The sequence below is a fragment of the Tamandua tetradactyla genome, chromosome 11 (assembly GCF_023851605.1).
Source record: "Tamandua tetradactyla isolate mTamTet1 chromosome 11, mTamTet1.pri, whole genome shotgun sequence".
In the NCBI taxonomy this organism is placed as follows: domain Eukaryota; kingdom Metazoa; phylum Chordata; class Mammalia; order Pilosa; family Myrmecophagidae; genus Tamandua; species Tamandua tetradactyla.
Genome location: NC_135337.1, coordinates 38,318,673 through 38,336,564, shown reverse-complemented (window position 1 = coordinate 38,336,564; position 17,892 = coordinate 38,318,673). Strand labels below are relative to the sequence as shown.

The 17,892-nt window shown below is 33.7% G+C and overlaps 1 protein-coding gene, 1 long non-coding RNA gene and 1 pseudogene across 3 annotated transcripts in view; 2 read left to right on the top strand and 1 right to left on the bottom strand.

The window, feature by feature from the left end:
• Positions 1-12,858, bottom strand: part of LOC143650077 (uncharacterized) — a 132,515-nt gene extending 119,657 nt beyond the window's left edge. The window contains exon 1 of the long non-coding RNA XR_013159345.1: positions 12,813-12,858. This is a non-coding gene — a long non-coding RNA (uncharacterized LOC143650077). The remainder of the gene's footprint in view (positions 1-12,812) is intronic.
• LOC143650071 (ferry endosomal RAB5 effector complex subunit 3 pseudogene) lies at positions 8,127-10,594 on the top strand (annotated as a pseudogene). Its single transcript, XR_013159343.1, has 2 exons — positions 8,127-8,697; positions 8,751-10,594. The product of XR_013159343.1 is annotated as a ferry endosomal RAB5 effector complex subunit 3 pseudogene (transcript).
• Positions 12,859-12,979: 121 nt separating the features above from the next.
• SH3GLB1 (SH3 domain containing GRB2 like, endophilin B1) overlaps positions 12,980-17,892 on the top strand; it is a 58,871-nt gene continuing 53,958 nt past the window's right edge. The window contains exon 1 of the mRNA XM_077120392.1: positions 12,980-13,223. The gene's annotated coding sequence lies outside the window, so the exon portion shown is untranslated. The remainder of the gene's footprint in view (positions 13,224-17,892) is intronic.

The following is a 17,892-nucleotide window of genomic DNA, read 5'->3' as shown; positions in this document are numbered from 1 at the left end:
GACCCGGGTTCGATTCCCAGAGCCTGCCTATGCCAAAAAATAAGATAAAATAAATAATAATAATAATAATTTTTATAGAAAATTCTTCAAGGATAACGTCACATTAGAGCAACCCTAAGAAGCAGAGTGTCATACAAATACCTGGAGGAAGTGAGTCTCAGATGAATGGAATCATAAAAACAAGATTTCATGATATTAGTTATTAGTCACTTTGTGCTCTTTTATCTCAATGTTTTGCATTATATGCATTTTTTTTTGTATGCAGTATGGTGGGGTCACATTACATTATTTTTCCATGTGAGTATCCTGTTATTGCAGCACCATTTGTTGAATTTTTGTTTGGTTGGTTTTTTGTTTGCTTGCTTGTTTGTTTTGGGACGTGCATGGGCCAGGAAATCATTTGCTTTTAATAAAAATTGTATGAGTAATTTTTAAAAAAAGCTGTTGAACACCTTCTATGTGGCAAGCACTACACTAGATACTACAGCCATAAGGATAAATAAAATGCAATCCTTGTCCTCAAAAATTTTTTTATCAAAGTAGTATAGACAGATAAGCAGAAAGATAGTTTAAGCCTAGTATAATGTCTCCTCACCAATTAAAAATAGACAACTTAAAAAAAGTTTTCTCACTAAAAGCTGCTACTTTTTCAATATCTGTTATCAATCAATGTTAACCAAGTTACTCCTGTATTAGTAACTTAGCTAGAATTCTAACCTAGACTTGTCAGATTTTATTGTGCCAAATTGCCTCTCATAGTTTGAACTGTTTTAGAAATTACTTTGAGAAGACCGATTAACAGCTGTCTGTTGCATTCTTTTCTCCATAACAGGGAAATTTTTTCCTAAGTATTTTTGTACTCGAACAATTTCATTTATTCATCCACATTTTTTTTTTTTGGAGTTTTGGTAACTAAAAATGATCCCTTCTCTCAATAGTAAATTGAGATGCAGAAGACACACAAGTAAAGTGACAATTTGATACAATGTGAAAAGAGATATGCTTAGAGAGACACACACGGAAAATGGTTGGGGTTAAGAGCACAGGGAATTTATTTTAAAAGTCTTTCAGGGGAGAGGGTGCAAAGGTAGTACAGTGGTAGAATTCTCCCCTGCCATGCGGGAAACCCAGGTTCGTTTCCCGGTCCGTGCACTTCCAAAAAAATAAAACAAAACAAAAACAAAAATGGCCTCCAGGGGAGAGTCTTGAAGAATGAAAGAAGTTAGCCAGGTTGGGTGACAGTGTCCCAGGGAGATGATCATGTGCAGGGAAACCTAATAATTTGAGATATTTGGCCATGGAGTTTAAAGAAAGTTCAAGACCAAAACAGCAAATTTATTCAAAATTTCTAATAATAAATTACCCTCATTTCAGAAAGTTTAAATCACTTCTTTCTTTGCTTTAAATTTTACTAAATTCAATTAGTATTTATTGAATTCCTATCATGTTTCAATATTGTGCTAGATGAGTAGTCTCCTAAGGAATAAAGCCATTCCTGCTCTTTTCCCATTAAGAAAGAAAAATGGAAGAATTATGCAATGCTGATATACACATCTCAGGGATTGTCAGTTCACTGTTCTTTCTCCTGAGTTACAATAAACACCTCACCGTATAAACACCTCACCGTACATGCTCAAAAGAAAAGAAGCATTATTTTTAAATGGTCTATAGCTTATCATAAATAGCTTCTTTTTATCATTATTATATAAGGGGGGGAATTGTTCAAAATCCAGAGGAAACATACAAATATCCACAAAGAGCTCTTTGTACATCAATGTTGAAAATTAACTGCTATTGAAATACATTAATTTCCCAGGCTATAATCCTTAAACATATGGCAGGGAAAAAAAAGAAAAATATCAATACTGCCACTGGAAAAAAAAGCACATATAAAATTACCTAACCAAAAGTTTAATTTTTAATTTAATTCAGTCAAGACTAAGCCTTCAGTTCAAGATGGGTTCATAATAAATGCCCCTCTTGCTGATTACAGAAACCAAAAGCAGAAGGAATGCATTACATACCGACCCTGGGAGAGAGAGCACATTACTGTGCACAACCACAAATACCTAACATAAGTGATATCTAGTCCATATCTCCTTGTGACAAATAGGAAGCTATAACAGTTTCTATAAAATATCACTGCCAGGCATTTCAAAAGTAAAGTTATAGGAGTATCTTAGAAAATAAATGAACCAACTATATGATCTTGAATAAAGCACTTAAATTCTCTGAGGTTCAATTTCCACATCTGACAAATATGCAAATAAGACTAGATGACACAGAATTACTAAAAGTAGGAGGTAGAATTTCAATACTTTATGATTCTCTAATTCCGTCATTTTTTATATCAATTTAACTGTTTTGTTGGCAGACAAGTAAAGAGATCAAATGCATGCCTACCACAGTACCAGATACTGTAGGTGATACAAAAGAAGTATGAAACATAGACTTTACTCTCAAAATTAATAAGATCTAACTGAAGCAAGAAGTCAAGCCTGCAAAAAAATAATCTAGAAAGAAGCACTCCATGCAAAAGGAGTTCATGGAAGATAGCATAAGGGTGGATAAAATACCTGAATAAGACTCCAAACGTGTTGGAGCTAGATTCGGACCTTTAAGAAGGAGGACAATTTTCATAGATAGGGAAAGGGGGGCACATTCCAGGGAGTGATGGCAAGGAGAGAAGGAATAAAAAAAAAAGGGGATCAAGGTCAAAGAAAGCATTTCGTTGTTTTTTTTTTTTTCTTGCCTATTGCTCTGACAAGAACATCCAGTGCAATTCTGAATAAGAGGGTGACTGGGCATCCTTCTTGTTCCAGATCTTAAAGGGAAAGCTTTCAGTCTTTCACTATTGAGTACCATATTAGCTGTGGGTTTTTCATATATGCTCTTTACCATGCTGAGGAAGTTTCCTTTTATTCCTTATGTCCTAAGTGTTTTTATCAAGAAAGGGTGATGGATTTTCTCAAACGCATATTCTGCATCAATTAAGTTGATCATGTGGTTTTTTCCTTCACTTTGTTGAGGTGGTATAGTATATTAATTTATTTTCTTATGTTGAACCAACCTTGCATACCAGAGATAAATCCCACTTGGCCATGGTGTATAATTTTTTTAGCATGTTGTTGGATTCAGCTTACTAGTGTTTTGCATCTATAGTTATAAGAGATATTGATCTGTAGTTTTCTTTTTTCTTTTCTTGTGATATCTATATTTTGCTTTGGTATGAGAGTGACATTGGCCCTATAGAATCAATTAAGGAGTATTTCCTCATTTTCAATTTTTTGGAAGAGTTTGAGCAGAACAGGAGTTAAGTCTTCATAGAACGTTTGGTAAAATTCCCCTGCGAAGCCATCTGGTTCAGGGCTTTTCTTTGTTGGGATTTTTTTTTTATTATTGAATCAATCTCTCTACTAGCAATTAATTTGTTGAGATCTTATTGATGTACACTTGTTCATAACATCCTCTTATATTCTTTTTTTTTTTCAGCAGGTTCAAAACTAGTGTCCCCCTTTTCATTTTTGATTTTTATTTGTATCCTCTCTCGTTTTTTCTTTGTCAGTCTAGCTAAAGGTTTGTCAATTTTATCAATCTTTTCAAAGAACAAAATTTTGGTTTTGTTGATTCTATTGTTTTTGTTATGTTTTGTTTTCTATTTCATTTCTCTCCTCTCTAATCTTGGTTATTTCTTTCCTTCTGCTTGCATTGGGTTTTGTTTGTTCTTTTTCTAGATCTCCCCAGTTTTGAGATTAGCTCTCTGATTGAAGTCTTTTTTAATGTAAGCATTTAGAGCTATAAATTTCCCCCTCAAGCACTGTCTTTGCTGCATACTATAAGTTTTGGTATGTTGTATTTTCATCTTCATTTGCTTCAGTACATTTCTATATTTTGCTAAAGAATTTAGCTTTAACCCATTTGTTGTTTAACCCATTTGTTGCATAATTTCCACATACCTGTGAATTTCCATTTCTTCCTCTGTCATTGATTTCTAGCTTCATTCCTTTATGGACAGAAATATACTTTGTTTGATTTCAATATTTTTGAATTTATTGAGACTTGCTTTGTGACCTAACATATGATCTATCCTGAAGAATGATCCGTGTGCACTTGAGAAGAATACGTGTTTTGTTTTTGTTGGGTGAAGTGTTCTATTAGATTTAGTTGGTTTAGAGTATCATTCAAGTCTTGTATTTCCTTATTGATTTTCTACCTATTATTGAAAGTGGCATATTAAATTCTCCTACTGCCAATTTTTCCCTTAAAATCTGTCAATACTGTCTTCATATATTTTGGGGCTCTGCTGTATAAATACATCATATATATTTATAACTGCTACATCTTCTCATTTAATTGTCTCCTTTATCAAGATATAATGACTGTCTTTGTTCCTCATAACTGTTTTTTTGTTTTGTTTTTTTTTTACCTAGAATCCATTTTCTCTGATATTAATATAGCTACCCCAGCTCTTTTTTGGTTACTTGTGTGATATATTTTCTCCCATCTTTTCACTTTCAACTCACTTGTACCTTTGAATTTAAGGTATCTTGCAGAGAACAGATAATTTTGTCATCTTTTTCATCCATTTGTCAATCTTTGCTTTTTGACTGCAGAATTTAATCCATTTACATTTAAAGTCACAACTGATAATGAAAGACTTTCTTCTACCATTTCATTACTTAAACTTTGTATGTCTTTTACTTTTTGACCCTCAATTCTTCCATTAATGTCTACTTTTATATTCACTTGATTTTATTGTGTCATACTATATTGAGTGCCTTCTCTTTTCTATCTGGATATCTTTATCTTCTGTTTTCCTTGTGGTTACCATGGAGTTAAAATTTATTGCCCTAAATATATAATAATCATATTTGGTTTGATACCAACTTAACTTTAATAGCATACACATATACATCCCCTATATCCCTCTGTTCCCCCACATTATTTTGTACTTGTTACCATTGATATTTTTTGCATCGTATATCCAAAACCATTACTTTACATTACCTTTCATGCATTTGCATTTTGGCACCTGTAGGAAGCAAGAAGTAAAAAGTGGGATTACATACCAAACAATACAATACAGTAATGCTGATATTTATAATTACCCAAATGGTTACCTTTACTGCAGGTCTTTATTTATTTTTGCCATTTTCAACCACTGTCTAGTATCCTTTCCTTTTAGTCTGAAGAACTCCCTTCAGCATTGATTGTAGGACAGGTCTAGTGATGATGAACTCCCTCCACTTTTGTTTATCTGGGAATGCTTAGTCTCTCCCTGATTTTTGAAAGAAATTCTTACCAGATATAAAATTCTTGGTTGGCAGGTGTTTTCTTTCAGCACTTTAAGTGTTTCAACCCATTGCCTTTTTGCCTCCATGGTTTCTGATGAGGAATCCGCACTAAATTTAATTGGGGCTCCCCTGTACAAAACACATTGTTTTTCTTTTGTAGCTTTCAGAGCTCTATCCTTGTCCTTTGTTTATGCCTTCCTATCAAGAAGGTCTGCCATATGCAAATAGAATGTGCAGGGACTTCCCTGTTTTTCTGGACCAGTATCTTGTCCTAGGCTTTTGCTTGTTAGTTGTTTTGGAGTTCTCGTTTCCTGGTGTTTGGTTGTTCCCTCTGTTTCCCAGGAGACCGACCTCACTCTCTCTCTCTCCTGGGTGTTGAAGGTGGCAAGCCTTTGTCCCCGACTATCTGCTTCTATAGTTTCTTACACTCCTTTTGTTATCTCAAGTTCTGGGAGGAGGGGCACACTAAAGACAACTTTACCAAGTCAATCTTTTCCAGACAAACAGGACCACGGATACACAAAGGGGAGGGGATCAACATGGATGCCAAAAGCTCCTTCCATGCTTCCCCAAAGCTGAGCTTTCTTGGCCTGCCCAACAAATAAAGCCCCTTTTCCTCAGGGCTGCAACCCTCTCCTGCTGCCCTGAGGAAGCATAGCATCTTTAAATCCTCTCTGCTCTGACCTTTGTCCAGGATGGGTTGAAACAATGGCCACTGATGCCTTTGTGTGGGGAAGAGGGCTGTTAAAACAGTGGCCACCCTCAAAGTTGGGCCCTGAAATGATCCAAGGACCCTAATCAAAAGCCATGATCAGTGATCAACTGTGCCCACCCTTAGTCTTGGGGAAGAGGATTTTTATGTCCCTTTCTGTCACCAGTGAACTAGCCAGACTCCGGAACCCAAAGTACTTGCTGCAAGAATGGGGCATGGACACTGATAGCCACTGCCACTGTATAGAGAGAGCAACTTACTGTTCTTAACCATAATATGTCAATCTCTTCCTCCCACTCTTTCTTGGATGCTAAACAGTGTTCTTTTGGCCTCCAGAGTTCAAAATAATTGTTTCAGACTGTTCCTGCCTACTTAAAGTTGTTTCTGGTAGAAAGACCAAGTCCTGGGGCTCCCTTTTCTGCCATCTTCCCACAACCCCTTCCTGATATGTCCTGAGCATGTTTTTAATTAATATACAACCCAAACCCTCTACCTCCTTTTGCTCTTTGTCCTTACCCTTGTCTCCTGTTATGTTTTTCTTCTCTCTTCTTCTCCTTTCCTATTTACTCCCTTCTCAACTTAATAGATCTGGGATACTAAATGTCTTTATTATACTCCTTGAACATTAATGTGCTTTTTGCACTAAATTGCAAAGTGAATTCAGCACTTTATATTTCACTTTCTGAAAAGAACTCTAGATTCAAAGTTTTTTTAGTATTATATGATTTTCAATTAGTGTTTTCTATATCCAATAACTCTAGATAGAAAACTTTTCACATACTTGCTCTTAATGTAAACATGCAATGACTAGATATAAACCACATTTGGGATTTCCAAAACTAAAACCTAGTGTATTTTTCTGATACGCAATGTAATGTGATGGCTGTAAGGTATCCTAGAGGTCTTAATATATGTGAAATATATAAAATATAAAAAATTTAAAAAATAATAATATATGTGGAATATATATACTTGTTTTCCCGCTGACTCTACATTATAAGAATGAATAAGTGTTTCCTGGATCTCTAAGAGGATCTTTACAATGCAGCTTTAGTGAATACTTTTAACCTGATACCTAAAGAGGTTAAAACAATGGAAATGTAAAAATTTAAACCAGAACCTTTAAAAATAGAAAATGGCTCTGAATTCTACATTGCAATTCAAGCTATCCACGAATCCCACCTGACCTCAGAGGTTTCTAACATTGCACATGCAAACAAGTTTATTCCTCCACAGGAATCCAGTGTCCCTGATCTGGGTATCAATATTCTGCAATCAGTTTGGCAATTTGGAGTTTAGCTGTGATTTTATCCAGATTTTAAAAGAAATTGTATTAGAACTAAAATTCAATATTATACATATTTGGTAAGCATCTACAATACTTAGAATTTAATGTAGTATACTCATTGTCTATTATAAAAGCCTTTGTAATATAAAAATGGGCATGCAAAAGTTATAAATACTAATTAAGTTGCTAAAAGGAAATCAAAATGAGTATACTATCCCCTATCTTTCAAAAATCCATGTAATAAATTTAACATTAAAAGAAGATGCCTATTTGTACTTGTAGGCTTTTTTAAAAAACAATTTAAGGGTGTGCTACAAATTTATTTCGGATATTAAAATCAGAATTCACTCAAGTCACTTGAAAAAAGTTTATGTATCCACAATAGCAAATAACTTTATGGTAAAATTATTTATGTTCCATTCCCAACTATGAATGAATTCTTCATGTTAACAATACCAGTAATCAAAAAAGACTGCAGAGACAATTTTTCTATGAGAAATGGCCTAAAGTAGTAAGGAAGTGAAATTTGGCTTTAATCAATGACTAAATGTGGAATATGAAAGTTTCAGCCATAGGCATGAAATCACTATTAGCTAGCAAGTGTGCTTTTCTCTGTGAAATGTGGAACATTGAAATAAAGTCCTGTTTCTATTCTGAAACCACCATTACATCCTCAGAATATCAGCAAGATTCCCCAATAGGGCAAGAATCTTTTTACACTGCTGTACTCTCAGAACTTAGAATAATACTTGACATACAGTAGATATTCAATAAATACTTGTTTAAAAATTAACAAATATGTTTATGCTCTCAAGAGAAATCCAAGGCTTCGCCCTTGCACTTTCGTGATGACAGTGACTTTTGCGCCGTCTCTGAAATACGCAATAACAGTAGAAATGCACCTTCCTAATTGAAGCAAGAAGAAATAAGTGGTGCTTAGATCGATGGGTTTTCCATCCAGTACCAGGGACGAGGAGGTGGTGTGGGGGAATCTGCCGACGGAACTGCTGGATGTAAAAACGAGTAGGCAAAACAGCTGATATCCCTAGTGCCGAGGCTCGTGGACCACTCGGAGTGTGCCGATCGCTGAAGACTTCGGGACTAGACAAGTTTTATAGAAATCTTGCCAAAGATGAAGAAAAACAGAGAAAGATTCTGTAACAGAGAGAGAGAATTCATGTATGAATTCAAAGTAGGAAGTCAGTGCTTCGAGCTGAGGGTGCCCCTCCAATTTCCTGTTCAAGAGAATGCCAGTCATTTGCATGGACGTCTGATGTTGCTGCACAATTTACCCTGCTTTATAGAAAATGACTTAAAAGAAGCTCTGAGCCAGTTTATAGAAGAAGAGTCCCTCAGAGATTATGATAGAGATGCTGAAGTGTCACTGGCAGCTCTGAAATCAGGTGAAGTAGATTTACATCAGTTGGCAAATACATGGGCCAAAGCTTATGCTGAGACCACATTAGAATACGCACGGCCTGAAGAACCCAGCTGGGATGAAGATTTTGCAGATGTGTACCATGACCTAATCCATTCTCCTGCCTCTGAAACGCTCCTAAATCTGGAACATAATTACTTTGTTAGTATCTCAGAACTGATTGGTGAAAGAGATGTGGAGCTGAAAAAATTGCGTGAGAGACAAGGTATTGAAATGGAAAAAGTGATGCAAGAATTGGGAAAATCACTGACAGATCAAGATGTAAATTCATTGGCTGCTCAGCATTTTGAATCCCAGCAAGACTTAGAGAATAAGTGGATGAATGAATTAAAACAGTCAACTGCCATCCAAAAGCAAGAGTATCAGGAATGGGTGATAAAACTTCATCAAGATCTAAAAAACCCCAATAACAGCTCCCTCAGTGAAGAAATTAAAGTTCAGCCAAGTCAATTCAGAGAATCTACAGAAGCAAATGGAAGGATTTATGAGGAACAAAGAAAGTTATAAGAAAGTTTTACCATTCATTTAGGAGCTCAGTTGAAGACCATGCATAATTTGAGATTGCTGAGAGCAGATATGTTAGACTTCTGTAAACATAAACGAAATCATCGAAGTGGTGTAAAACTCCATCGGCTCCAAACAGCACTGTCACTTTATTCTACATCTCTGTGTGGCTTCGTTTTACTAGTAGATAATCGAATCAATTCATATAGTGGTATTAAAAGAGATTTTGCTACAGTTTGCCAAGAATGCACTGACTTTCATTTTCCCCGAATTGAAGAGCAACTAGAAGTTGTCCAGCAGGTGGTACTTTATGCTAGAACCCAGCGCAGGAATAAGTTGAAAGAATCACATGATTCTGGAAACCAAAATGGAGAAAGTGATGATAAGACTAAGAATTCTGACAGAAACTACTTAAATATTTTACCTGGAGAATTTTACATTACACGACATTCTAATCTCTCAGAAATCCATGTTGCTTTCCATCTGTGTGTGGATGACAATGTGAAATCAGGAAATATCACTGCTCGTGATCCTGCCATAATGGGGCTCCGAAATATACTCAAGGTTTGCTGTACCCATGACATCACAACAATAAGCATTCCTCTCTTGTTGGTGCATGATATGTCAGAGGAAATGACTATACCCTGGTGCTTAAGGAGAGCAGAACTTGTGTTTAAATGTGTCAAAGGTTTCATGATGGAAATGGCTTCATGGGATGGAGGAATTTCTAGGACAGTGCAGTTTCTGGTACCACAGAGTATTTCTGAAGAAATGTTTTATCAGCTTAGTAACATGCTTCCCCAAATCTTCCGCGTGTCATCAACACTCACTCTGACATCCAAGCACTGAACACTGATAGATTAACACGCTGGTGGGAGAGGATTGTTAAACTCCAGGAATTGAGCCCGGCTGGGACTCTGTCATGCAAAAGATGCCCACGAAAAGAACCTACTAACCCCAGTCAAATCAAATCATTGTATGTCTGTTAAACATTCCAAAAATTTATGTATTGTTCAAACTAGTGATCAGCCCCTTAACTTACACAGTCTTAATATCTCCTGATGAAAGTATATCTCTTTTTTTGTACAGTTATGTTCTATCTATGAATATTAGTAAGTTAAAACTTCCCTTCTATCACACATGGACACTTCATATACATTTTCATGGAGGCATTGGACTCTTTCAAAAGATTTGAATCATATCAGATCTATGCTAGGCTTAGTTGAGCATAAAAATAACATCTGCCTTTTCCATACTTACCAAATGAAATTGAGAAAGCACTGAAAAGTACGTTGCAAGTATAGATTTCTTGTGAAAATCTTTTTGCAGTACCACAAATAAATGAGACAAATGAAAAAAAAAAAAAAAGAAATGCAAACTTACCCCCATTACATAAAAAAAAAAAATCTACAAAATGTGCATATGCACATGGTATTGTAAGGGCAGGATATAATCAAATCTAACCACTTAATTCATTGACTGTAACCAACACATAAAGTATCAAGAACCTAACTGTATTGTGTTAACAGACTATATAAATAAACTATCTAATAAAATATAAATTAAGCTATTAATACAGCGATGCTGTGATTTTTCTGAGAGAGAGAGAAATTAAAAGTGACAGGAAGATTTCAAAAACTCCTAATGTCTGAAAGAAAGAAGCTATTTGATATATTTGGAGGTGGAGGAATCAGGAAAAAAATCTTGAAACATTAGTAAATCAAATCCGGAAATATGAAAAACTTAATAATATATCATGACCAATTTAACCCAGGAAAACAAAGATGGTTTAATATTAGAAAATCAATGTAATTTAGCATATTTGTTAAGAAGAAGAAAAGCTACACAATCATCTCAATTAACAGAACAGTATATGTTAATTCAGCCTCCATTCAACATTTAAAATGCAACCTTTGAAAACTTTATTAACCTGACAAAGGTTATCTACAAAGAGAAAAAAAAAGTCTATAGCCAATATCTAAATTGATGGTGATATCTTGCAGGTTTTCTCTTTGAAACTACAATAAACCAATGATGTTTGCTATCATTACCCTAACTTAACAATTTATTGGAGATCCTAGCTAGCACAATAAGGCAATAAAACAAAAAGAAGGATAAGGAGTAGAAAGAAACAAAAGTGTCATTATTGTCAGATGATATTATAGTGTACCTAGCCTAGAAAGCACAAAACAATCTACACATAAATTATTATAATTAAAAGAATTTAGTAAGATTGCTGAAAATCATATACAAAATTCATTTTAACAGCTGTATTTCTATATACCAGTACAAGTGTTAGGAAACGAAAATTTTCAAATTTTATCATTTATAATACCATGAAAGTATCAGAACTATACCTAGGAATAAATATAACAAAGGATGTGTAAGTTTCCTAGAACAAATACTATTTAACTTTTTTTTGTTTTGTGACATTAAGTAAGGCCTAGCTAAATAGAATAGAACAGCATTCCATATTCCTCGAAAGGATGACTGAATATTGTATGTATGTCAATTGTTTCAAAATTAGTTTATAGATTCAGTGTAACCTCCATAAAAATCCGACATTTTTTTTAGCTTGACATGATGATTTTAAATTCATATTGAACTGCAATGAAACAAGAATAGCCAAGACACATTTTCAGAAGAAGGATAAAGTACAGAAAATGGATTTACCTGGTATTAAGAATAATTATAAACTTGTATATCAATTAAGATTGTGAGCTTTTGGAGCAAGAATGGACAGTATAGAAATCACACACACACACACACACACACACACACACACAGACATTTAGTATATATGAGAGATAGCACTGCCTATTGGTGGGAAGAAGAATGGCTTTTCATTAAATGAATAAATGATGACTGAGATGTGGGAAAAAATAAAATGGATCCCTACTTCACACCATACATAAAAATCAATTACAGGTTTATTTGGCCTAATTTTAATAGCAAAACCATAAATCTTGTCAAAGATTATATCAAAGAGTGTCTTCATGACTTCTAGAAAGAGTATTTCTTAAAGAAGATATAAAATGCATAACATATTGGAAAAAAATGCATCTGAGGTCAGTAAAAATCAAGAACTTTTGCCCATTAAAAAGAAGCCATAGGGTGCGTGGTAGTTTAGTGGTTAGAACGCCCGCCTACCACGCGGGAGACCCAGTGTTCGATTCCTGGACCACACACCCAAAGAAAAAAAAACAAAGACACCATAAAAAAAAGTGAAGGACAAAGCCACAAAATAGAAGAAGAAATCTATAAACACATAAAACCAAAAAGTTTACTACCCAGAATCGATAGTATTCCTTCATATCAATAAAAAAGACTGACAGTAGAAAAAGTGGACAAAATGTGTACTAGAAACTTTACATAACAGGTTATCCAAAGGCTAATTAATACAAACTTCTTTGTAACCAGGGAGATGCAAATTAAAACCTCAAGATAATACTGTCCTTACATCAGATAGCAAAAACCATTAAAAAGTGAAAAATCAAGTGTTGAGTAGAATGTAAAGCTAGAGAAACTTTCAAATATAATGTTGAATGAAGAAAATCAAGAAAGAAAAGAACATACATGATTACATTTGAATAGTTCTCCTCAACCACCCCGACCCCCTCCCACACACACACTAAAGAGAACTGACTTGGGTAACCAATAGGATATTGCAGGAATGTTGGAATGTGACTTCGGAGGCTAGGTCATACATGACATCATAATTTCCACTTTGCTATTTCCTGAATCACTTGCTCCAGGGAAAGCAAGGGACACTCTCGCAGCCCTATGGAGAAGGCTGTGTGGCAAGGAACTGATGCTGCAACAACTTGCCAGCCATATGAGTGCACCAACTTAGAAGAGATCCTCTAGCTCCAGTCAAGCCTTCGGGTTACTCTGACCTGAACTGACCCTGTGACTGTACCCTCACAAGAGGCCTCAAGCCAAAACCAGCCAGCTAAGCTGCTTCTGAATGCCTTACCTACAAAAGCTGTGAGATGATAAATGTTTCTCATTCTTATAAGCCACTAAGTTATGAGGTAGTTTCAAAGCAATAGATACCTAATTCAGATTTCAACAAGAATTCTAGAAAACTTATTTTAGGAACAAAACAAGCACATTATCCAAATCGTATGACACACTGTTCACAGAAAACTAACATAATTTTGAAAAAAAAGAGTAAAATGGATGAAATCCTTTTCTAGATATTAACATAATGGACAAAGCTATAGTAATAAATACAGTGCTTAACTGCATAAAAATTTTAAAAAATATATAATGGAGCAGAATAGAAAATTCAGAGAGAGAAAGGTAGCACTATAAATCAACAGAGAAAAGATAAACTACTTAACAGACAGTATTACAAAAACTAGCTCAGTATACATAGAATAAAATTGGATCCCTGTTCTGTTCCATATATGCAAGTTAAACTCATTTGGATTAAGGTCTTCAATTTAGAAGTCAATTTTTAAAAAACTAATAGAGGAAATTAAGGGAAATATTTCAGCAGTCTGAAAGGACTTCTTAGACCAGAATTAGAGGCACAAAACCTAGGGTGGTGCGATGGTGGCTCATTCTCGCCTGCCATGCCAGAGATCCAGGTTCTATTCCCGGTACCTGCCCATGTAAAACACACACACACACACACACACACACACACACACACACACACACACACACACGTAATGTAAGGCCAAAAAAAAATTTTTTTTTGGTGTTTAATTACATCAAAATTGAAGATTTCTGTTCACAAGGAATGCCAGAGGCAAAATTAACAGTTGACAGACCAGAGATGATATTCACAATGTTTAAAACTGCTAAGGAACTATACCTAGAATGTAAAAGGAACAACTGCAAATTAACAAGAATAAGGAAACCCCAATAGAAAAACAGGCAAAGGACATGAATAGGAAAGTCACTTAAAGGAAAGTCCAATGGCAAATAAGAGTAGAAATTAGAGAAATATAGTAGTAATCAGAAAAATGGCAGTTGCAACAAAATTGAGATATACTGTTACATCCATCAGATTGACAAAAATTAAAAAGCCGGATGATACCAACTGTAAGCAAGAGAATAGAGAAATAAGGATTCTTATTCTCTACTAACCGGAGTGTAACTGAAGCATTATTATGGAAAACAATATGATGGTTTTTAATGAATTTGATATATGCTAACTTTTGATATTTGATATATGCACCAACAATCACATACCTGGATATATGCACCAAAGAAACCAGCATACCAATGAAAAGATAACTTACTTGAGGATATTTATCACAGTGTCATTATGTGGTTGCAGGAAGTTAAAAGCAACTTTAGGTGTCCATCTCAAGGGGAATATATAAGTAAATACAGTAGATGCATAATCTGAAATATTATGCCACAGTTAGAAATAATAAACTAAATGCATATACAGCAATAAATATTTTTAAGATCTATGGGATCTTAAAAATATAGTGTTGTGCAAAAACAAAGGAAACAAAATAGACATATATACAAAAAGTGACACTTTATTCTAAAAGGTATTTAACACCACATTAAAGTAAAAGCCCTTGGGGGAGTAAGAAAAATGGACTAGGTTTGTGGATGGTGAAAATAAAAATAAGTAAATGATACAATAGAGGGGCCTTATATTGAACAATGATGATAGTGCATCATCAACTGAGGAGAGTTGTTCATTCAACTCTATGCCTGTGTTCCAAATGAAGCAAACAAAAACTTTAAATAAAAAAAAGGAAAAAACTACACATGCATGCACACAAACACACAACATAACAAAAATAAGCTCTATCACCATAGTAACAGATCAAAGGAGAAAAATCATGAGTGTCCCAATAGGTGAAGAAAAGACATTTAATATATTCAACTACCTACTCAGGACTTTTTAAAAAGAAAAACTTCACAAACTGAGATTTGAAAGGAACTTTAACAGGTTCCCACACAATCTCATACCAAGCATCATAATTTATAAAGGAAACACTAAAGCATTTTCACTAAAGTCAGGAAAATAGCAAATGCCTGCAAGTCTTGCTACTAGTCAACATTATGCTAGTGGCCCTAACAAGTACAAAAAAGACAATAGAATAAATAAGAAGAATGACTACCATAAAGTAGCAGAATTGTCATATTGTGAAAATTATGTAATTATTTTCATAAAAAATACTGAGAGATACAAATAGAAACTATAGAATATGAGAATTCATGTATACATGTCAATAGTTCTCCCATAAGCAAATCAAATAGAAACAGTAAATTTTTTAAATACCAATTATGATATGAACAAAGCTATAGGGTAAATAATATATAAATATAAGCACAATGAAAAATGCAAAAGGATTTTATGGAGAAAAGCTATAAAATATTAATATTATTGAAGAACATTTAAAAGAACTGAATAAATGAAAAAACATATCACATTTATAAAAACACTCAATTTTTAAAAAATTTCAATTCTTTACATAAAAATTTGAGATTTCTTAATGACAGAATATTTTACATAATATTAAAAGTTGTGACAAATAGCAGATCTTTTCAGACTCAATTTTAGAAAGGGCAGAACAAAAGAAAATATCAATAACTCGAAAAAACAGAATTGCCAGGACAAAGGACATAAACAGGCAATTCACAGAGGAGGAAAAATAAGGCCAGTAGCCTTAGGTAAATAGTTTCAATCTCACAAGTAACTAGGAAAATACAAATTTAAAAAAAATAAACAGATACTATTTCTACCCTATAATAATATCTATAAAGTTTAGGTGACGATATGAGGAAATATGGACTTTCTCTGCAGACAATTCAGTTTTATTTAGCAAAATAAAAAATATGTACACTATTATATCCCTTATGGAGACTCTTATATTTGTGCTCCCAGACAAGTAAGAAAAGACATTTCACTGCAGTTATGCCTTTATGAGTGAATAACTGAAAGTAATCTAAGTGTCCAGCAAAAGGGGACTGGATAAATAAAATGTGTTATATTCACATGAAGGACTCCTACACAACAGCTAAAAGAAATAAATCTGACCTAGCTCCATATGTCAAATGTATAATATTTCAAATGTATAATATAAAGTAAAAAAGTTACAGATGATAATTTCAGTATGATATCATGCATATAAACTGAAACAATACAAAACATACTATATTTTTTACAAATAAAGATATGCCGAAATATCTTCTGAAGTGTTTGAGTAAGGGACATTGAACTTACCATACAGAAAGCTTCAGAGCAGCTAGAAAGGAGAATGGGAAATGGGACTGGGAATGTTGAGTTAGTTCCCTAAGGTTAAAGCTTAAGCAACAAAATTTTAGATCTTTAAAAAAAATTAAGATAAAAAATAAACAATTGTTAATTCTATATCAAGGATAAAATAATGTTATTATACTATTTTGTGTTTTCCTGGATATTTAAAATTTCTTAAAACATAAAAGAGAAATCTATTTCACTCCAGCCTCATTAAATAAATTTACAAATATTTTTAAAACATACATTTAAATGAGAGATAGTGGCAGAAGTGCCCATGTATCTTAATCCAGTTTTGGATATATACAGGGATTACTTTATAGAGAGAATGGTGGAGATATTCTATATGACCTTCAACAGCACTTACTTTGATAGGCAATGTGGAAGCAGATGCTTCAACAAAGTGTGATATGTTTTGAGCTGTACTTTTATGGGTATTCATGTTGTAGACTTGTGTAAAGTAGACTGAAATGGAGAGACTATTTTGGAGGCTATTAAAGGAGTCCTGGCAAGAATTAATTATAATATTAGTATTATTAAATAATAAACATTAAAAGAAGAAAGTGAATTTCATTTCTTTCTCTCCACCTCCTTTACCATCATATCCAAACACCAAAAGTTCTCTTAAAATATTAATTGAATACAGGATATATGATTTCCATAATGGAAATGTTCTCTTTAATTTTGAAAATAATAATTAGTCCTTGAATGCAAATTGTCCATAGATAAATTTTATAAGTAATTCAAATATGAACATAACATTGCTATTTTGTTTACTCATCTACCATGACAAAATATGAGGGAATTGACTCGTAGTATTCACAAAATTTAATATTATTTTCTCTCAGATTGTGACATTTCAATAAAAATAATTAAAACTATGATTTACTTTACTCCAGTTATTGTGGTAGATATATTACATATATTATACAATTTAATCTTTATTTCAGCAATGAAATTACATCTTCAATTAAATGAGAAGGGAACTGAGGCCCAGAGACATGAAATAACTACTCTAGTAAAAGACTAAAGCTAGTAAATGATATGCTAAAGCTCAAACCAATGTTTGTCTAATTCCAGCTCCTATGCACTTTCCACTATCTCCTAATCTGTTACTAAACAACATCATTTATTTAGCTGTCTCATAAAGAAAATCCTGAGTTCCAAGTGGCAATGAACACTGACAATTCTCCCATTATTAAAACATCTTTATTTTCTCACTAATTATGATGCCTCTTTTAGAGATCTTTTAGAATTTCTAGGAACAGCTATGTAACCTCTTTAAACTCCAGTTTTTAAATGGGTTAATAATACCATTTATCTCACAGGATTGTTTTATTAATTGAGATCATTTTAATTAGTATTAATTAATTGAGACTAAATGAGATGAAAGCATTTAGCAAAGTCTCTGGCATGTAA